Source organism: Pyrus communis, chromosome 5, assembly GCF_963583255.1.
Source record: "Pyrus communis chromosome 5, drPyrComm1.1, whole genome shotgun sequence".
Lineage (NCBI taxonomy): Eukaryota > Viridiplantae > Streptophyta > Magnoliopsida > Rosales > Rosaceae > Pyrus > Pyrus communis.
In genome coordinates this window covers 12,106,111-12,112,060 of record NC_084807.1, presented here as the reverse complement: position 1 = coordinate 12,112,060, position 5,950 = coordinate 12,106,111, and the positions used below count along the sequence as shown (strand labels likewise).

The 5,950-nt window shown below is 33.4% G+C and overlaps 1 long non-coding RNA gene across 1 annotated transcript; it reads right to left on the bottom strand.

Annotated features, from left to right (window-relative positions):
• Positions 1–486: 486 nt before the first annotated feature.
• Positions 487–5,286, bottom strand: LOC137735080 (uncharacterized). The gene is made up of 7 exons (XR_011068611.1): positions 4,867–5,286; positions 4,503–4,702; positions 3,043–3,107; positions 2,019–2,114; positions 1,203–1,330; positions 646–709; positions 487–553 (listed from the first exon to the last, which is right to left on the bottom strand). It is a non-coding gene; the product is annotated as an uncharacterized lncRNA (long non-coding RNA).
• Between the last annotated feature and the right edge of the window lie 664 nt (positions 5,287–5,950).

Below are 5,950 nucleotides of genomic sequence, written 5' to 3'. Positions count from 1 at the left end.
TGACCGGTCATTAGGAAATTATCATGGTTTGGGGGCTAGGGTTGAAGGATGGGGGGAAATTTTTTGGGAAATACTAGAAAAATTGTCCGTGCGTTGTTGCAGGACTTGAATGCACTAGCCTTAATAAAACACATTTTAACCTGGAAAAAAAATTCAACATAATCATGAACAAACAAAAGGAATAGATGAGTTAACGGTGTCGGTAAGATAAGCAGTTTGGCTTTTATATACATTCAACCGAGCTGATTACAAAAGATATGGTTGCAAAAAATGCTTTCTTTGTTTCCCTGAAAAACAGAAGCAACATGCATTTTACACATTTTACTGAAAAGAACTTGTTCATCCCCATGAGTGGATAAATTGCTACATAAAAAGCTCATTTCAGATCGATGATCCCTTTCTCACCTTAATAACATTTAACAATTACAATTAGTAAAATTTTCTTAATAAGGGGAAAGGCGGAAGGAATAAGGATTAGAAATGGAAACCTTGTATAGTGATTAAGACCCTTAAATTAACTTGCGAAGCTTGAATAGTCCGTCCCTTCACGCAGCTGCAAGAACCAATCGTTAATTTGGAAATTATTCAATACGTGTTAAAACATGAATCAGAAAAGGCACAAAGCAAAAAACAAAAATCATTTACCTTAATGACAAAGCACTCTGGAGTCTAAGCGGATACATTATCTTATTGTTTAAAAACTGAAAATCTACAAAGTGTTAATATTTGCACATATATCAGAAAAAGCATTATCGCTTGGAAAACCGACAACTGTAACGTAAACTACTAAATACCAAATTAAATACTCGAACATGACAACCCCAAACATAAACAAAATTCTATATGAATTCAAAAAAAATATTAATTAGGGAAAAGAATCCCAAACATAAACAAAATCCCAAACCAATTAAATAAAACTCAGGCCAACCCGTGCATTCCTCATCTTTCCCTCCTTCCCTTGTTTTTTTTTTTTACCCTCATGCCATTAATCTCTATCCTCTTAGAATTGTATAAACAACGGCAGAAAACATCAATACAGTAATGAAAATAAACAGAGACCTCAAGGAAAGGAAAAAAAAACCCAATTACGCATCAACTTCATGTTTCTATAAAAGAGATGAGATTATTGGAGATACACAACCTTGGTTAGAGTGCAAGAGCAAGACTGAATGAAATGATGAATCTTAAAAGAGAGATATTACATGGATCAATCGTCATCATAGAAACATGGAAACTGGTAGTGCAGATGGATGCCTCAGGATCCTCAGCCCCACAAAAGTCGTAGAACTTGGCAGCATATGGTGGATTGTTGGGTCCCAATTCATAGTGCCTTAAATTGATAAAAAAAAAAAAAAAAAAAACGTCAATCAAGTAAAGCTGTCATTTCTAATTAATCAAATACCAGACCCTAAGAAATATATAAGCATAGTTATTGAAGAGCAATTTCTCTCTCTCTCTCCCCCATCAATATTTCCAGTCGACTGGGAAATAGAAAATACAACCCAAAATGCCCAAAAAGCAGAAGCTCAAAGACAAAAAATAGAAAATTAAAAAAGGCATTCGAAAAGAGAAAGTCGTTGAAATTTACCCGAAATGTACAGAGATCCAGGACTCACAGATAAATTAATTTCAGGATCAAACACTAAAGGGATGCGAAACTTTACCCTTTTCACATTTGCAGGTACCAAAATCAATTTACAAAATTAAGGTTAGGGTTTTCATAATCTGAATTAGGTAATGAAAGTCATGTGAAAAGTTCGGAAATAACCAAACTAACATCCAATTTAGTACACACATAATAAAAACATAAGTAAGAAACTATTTCCAATTCATCATTCATTTATCAAACACAGTAATACAGTCATAGAAAAACTCTTGACTCACGTACCAAAGTTGAATTAATTAAATTGGATGTTGGGGTCAAAATTTTGTGTCCGCCTAAGGATATTTGAGTCAAAGAACTCAAATTTCAGAGATACAAAACAGAGAAGCTTGTGTAAATCATTTATAAAGGCTACCTCCTTTTGGTTGAAAAACTGAAGGGTGACGCCAATTCTTCTTCTGCTTCCACCTCCTTATGGAACTTGACCCGCTAGTCATCTTTGTACGTGAAGCTGAAATCAGCAACCAGTCAGTACCTTTGGCAAGCTCATGGGGGTATGACAACATCTATGGGAAGATTATTGCAACTCTAATTAACAAAGAAGCATTCATTTGAGGATGTCAATGAGGGAGAGAAGAAGAAGAAAAGAAGAGCTAGTTGAGGAACAAAAGAATTTTGGTGCTGTATTCGGTTTGGAGGTATGGTCTTAAGAATTTACAAACTGCCTATATGATTCGCTCGCTTTCTAATTCTTTTTTACTACCTCTTCTTTCATGAAGGTATAATCATCACATTATTTTCTAACATAAAATATACAGTCAAGAGACGTTTAAAACATTGCCCATAAGTTAATTGAGATGGGTTTTGTTTGAGTAGTTGGTGACCTTCACAGTTGACCAATTACGGCTGACATGTGATTGATAGTATAGGAATATCTATTTAAAATATTTAAAGGATTTCAAGGATGCCTCTAGACTTATTCTGTTTAGAAGATCGGGTTGAATAATAGGTTTTGACTCCAACGGATTTCTTGCATAGAAGACTTCACAAAATGATGTCAGATTTCAAATTTAAGGCATGTTTTTAAGTGCACTAAGATATCTCGAAACGTATCCTAAAGTGATACTAAAATTTCATAGAAAGAAGAAGAAAGAATAGTCCAAAATTTTACCCGTCCAGTAACTCCATCACACTTATCTCCAATCAGAGCAATGATATCCTCAACAGACATAATTGTTTTATTTTGCGTACATATTTAAACACAAAAAGTAAACATTTTCGCATCAAATTCACATATAAAATGGTCCAAAAGTGCAGGCAATGGTCGAGTAGAAACTAATGTTACCTTGAATTGATGACAATTAGTGCTTATCCTATCCAATTAACAAAGATGAGCACTATTTGTCGTCAATTCAACATAATATAAAAAGAAACTACACCTGAGCAGTGGTCACAGGAACCAATCTTGTGCGATCAGTCAAACAGTGTTTATCCTCTCAAAGATCTGCATATCCATTATAACCCAATCTTTAGTGTTGCAAAAAGTGATATGCTAATTCCAAATTCCCATAAAAAGCCATCTTTCTACAACTTGAAACCAAAATTTAAGTGAATGGCCCTCCAACTAAGGTTATTGAACATGATTAACTATCCACATATGACAAGTATCCGCAACCCTCTCAACCTTGTAACCTGAATCAAGCTGGTTTCACGCATACCAATAGAAAACCAAAATGTCAGTGTTTGGGGAAGTTACCTTATTTGAAATACCACTAGAAAACAGAGCATACTTTTAGGCAAATATTGTTTAAACACCCAAACATGATGTATTATCAAGAAGAAATGATGTATTATCATGAAAAATTTAGAATATCAAAGTCCTCAACAAAACATGAGGCACAATTATCACAATTAGAAAAATCACTTCTTCTGGTTATAAATATTCAATTCGAATCATTTCAAATAAAATGCACATAAATTCAAACCAGTACATGCACACAAAGGTAGGGAAAGTCATAACTGGGTCAAACATAAAAGACAAATTTAAAGAATAGCTCAAAGAAACACTTTATCGATGAAGATTCAAGAAGGAATATGGTCAAGAACGAAACTATGAGGAATACCAAATACCTCACAGGGACACAAAACTACTTGAATGTACCCAAACGAATGTAAATCCAGCATTCTCTAAAAACTATCTCCATCCTACATCATCTACCCTTAAGCACAACCAGTAAAACTGTAAAAGACCTGAAAACCATGATCTACACGACAAATCATACAACTAATCCATAAACCAATCAGTCATCAAGCATAATCCTTTATCTTTTCCTAATTTGTTTGTGTATTCAATTTATTTGCAATGTTCCAAAACAGTGAAATGTACATGATTTCTCTTTTCCTCCTAATCTGGAAAAACAAATCAGTAGCAAATCCCAATTTAAATTAACAGAAAGGGGAAGAAAAAAAAGACAAATTGAATTCAAAAGATTCTACATGATGTACCACACCACCATTTAGATTCACCATTTCTCGCTTTCACCATTTAACGTATTTAGAATGGTTATTAGGGTGATTTGCTATCTAAGACTCACTTGGGAGTTGGGAGCGAAGTTATAAGTCGCAAGCTCTTGAAATGCAGTAATGAATTTGGATAATATTGGACATGGAAGAAAATATCACATGCACAGCAAGCTACAGCGACCATAAAAAAAATAAAATAAATAAAAAGAGAGAGATCTTAAGCAAAAACCATGAATCCAACTCAAAAATGAAATCTTCCAAATAACATCTCAAACCATAACCCAAATCAAATGCACCAAATCCCACATCAAAAAATAAATTATACAAATTGACATGTTGGTAGAAACCCAACAGAGATTTTAGAGAGAGAGAGTACCAGAGGGAGTGAGATATGGTTGTACCTGGAAAGCAAAAAATCAATTATATAAATTGACTCTAACATTTGTTGACTCTAACAAATTGATACATAATAACAGTTGTTTGGGATATAGATATGGGTGTACCTGAAAAAATTAAAATTCACCATGCAAGCCGTATTCGTGGAGGACTTGCTCTGGTTCTTCCATAGTGATATACCTGATAATCAGAATGCATTTTGGCAACATTGTTATAAATAAGATGTTGATGATGATGAGTTATAACCTTACTCCATGCTATGTATAATTAACATTTAAGAGCATTATGTAAAAGATAAAAAAATAATAAAAATAAAAAGCCCATCTGTTATGATCTCTGCATACCCTTGCTGTTTCGTAGGAGAGGCCGATGAACAGTGGCAGTAGAATTAAGCAACCAAGTTATGAAATACGAATTTGAAATGTACTTATTTACTGTGTCTGTAATGAATCTGTGAAATCAGATAGTTAAACCCTAAAAAGCACCGCTGCAAACAGCATAAGAAAATTGAAATTAACCCTAAAGAAATTGGGAGAGAAGAATATGAAATGGGAATACCTTTCGGCCCTTTGAGTTATTGGAAAAAAAAAAAAAAAACCCAACAGAGCAAAAGCCTCCAACTCCAAACACTGTTGTGGGATTTTGAAGAGAGCAAGAGAGAGAGAGAGAGAGAGAGAGAGAAAAAACATCAGAAGAAATAAAGCAAGAGAGGGGGAACCAAAAGGGGGGAGAAGAAGAAGCAGCAGCTAAAGCAAAGCAGAGGAAGAAGAAATAAGGGAAAAAAAGGACGACTGAAATGAAGTGGGTATATTTAATTGGAATTTTGAAAGATTTTACTAGATGTATAAATTTATGAAATTTTATAGAGTTTAACTGATTTTTAGAGATTTCATGTAAAATTTTGATTTAATTCTCTCGAAATTTTATGGGAAGAGTTGAGACTCGTGGATACTTAAAATAAACTATAAAATCTCTTCAATTCCCTCTAATTCCTCAACTTTTCCAAATTCTTTAAATTCTAATTCTAATTGAATACACTAGAATGTTATAAGCTTCTTTAAAATTCTAATTGAATACACCCAGATATCTAAGGATTTTAATAAATTATCTTAAAATCCTGATTGAATACACATTGAATTTCAGTTAATCATTTAAAATCCTGATTGAATACCCCTGAATTTATTAAAAAAAATTAAAATCCCTTAAAATCTCAATTGAATACACTCACTAAGTACGCAACCATATACTTATAACAACAACTAATCAAATAGAACTAAAAAAATATGGGGGATCATATCAATCGCACTTACCAAGTATTGAAAGATATCATTTCGAGCAACAAAGTCAGTCTCACAGTCAAGTTCAATAAGACCATCTCCAATGGAACAAACCTTTTGGCCCTCTAAGATATTAATATTTTAATGAACA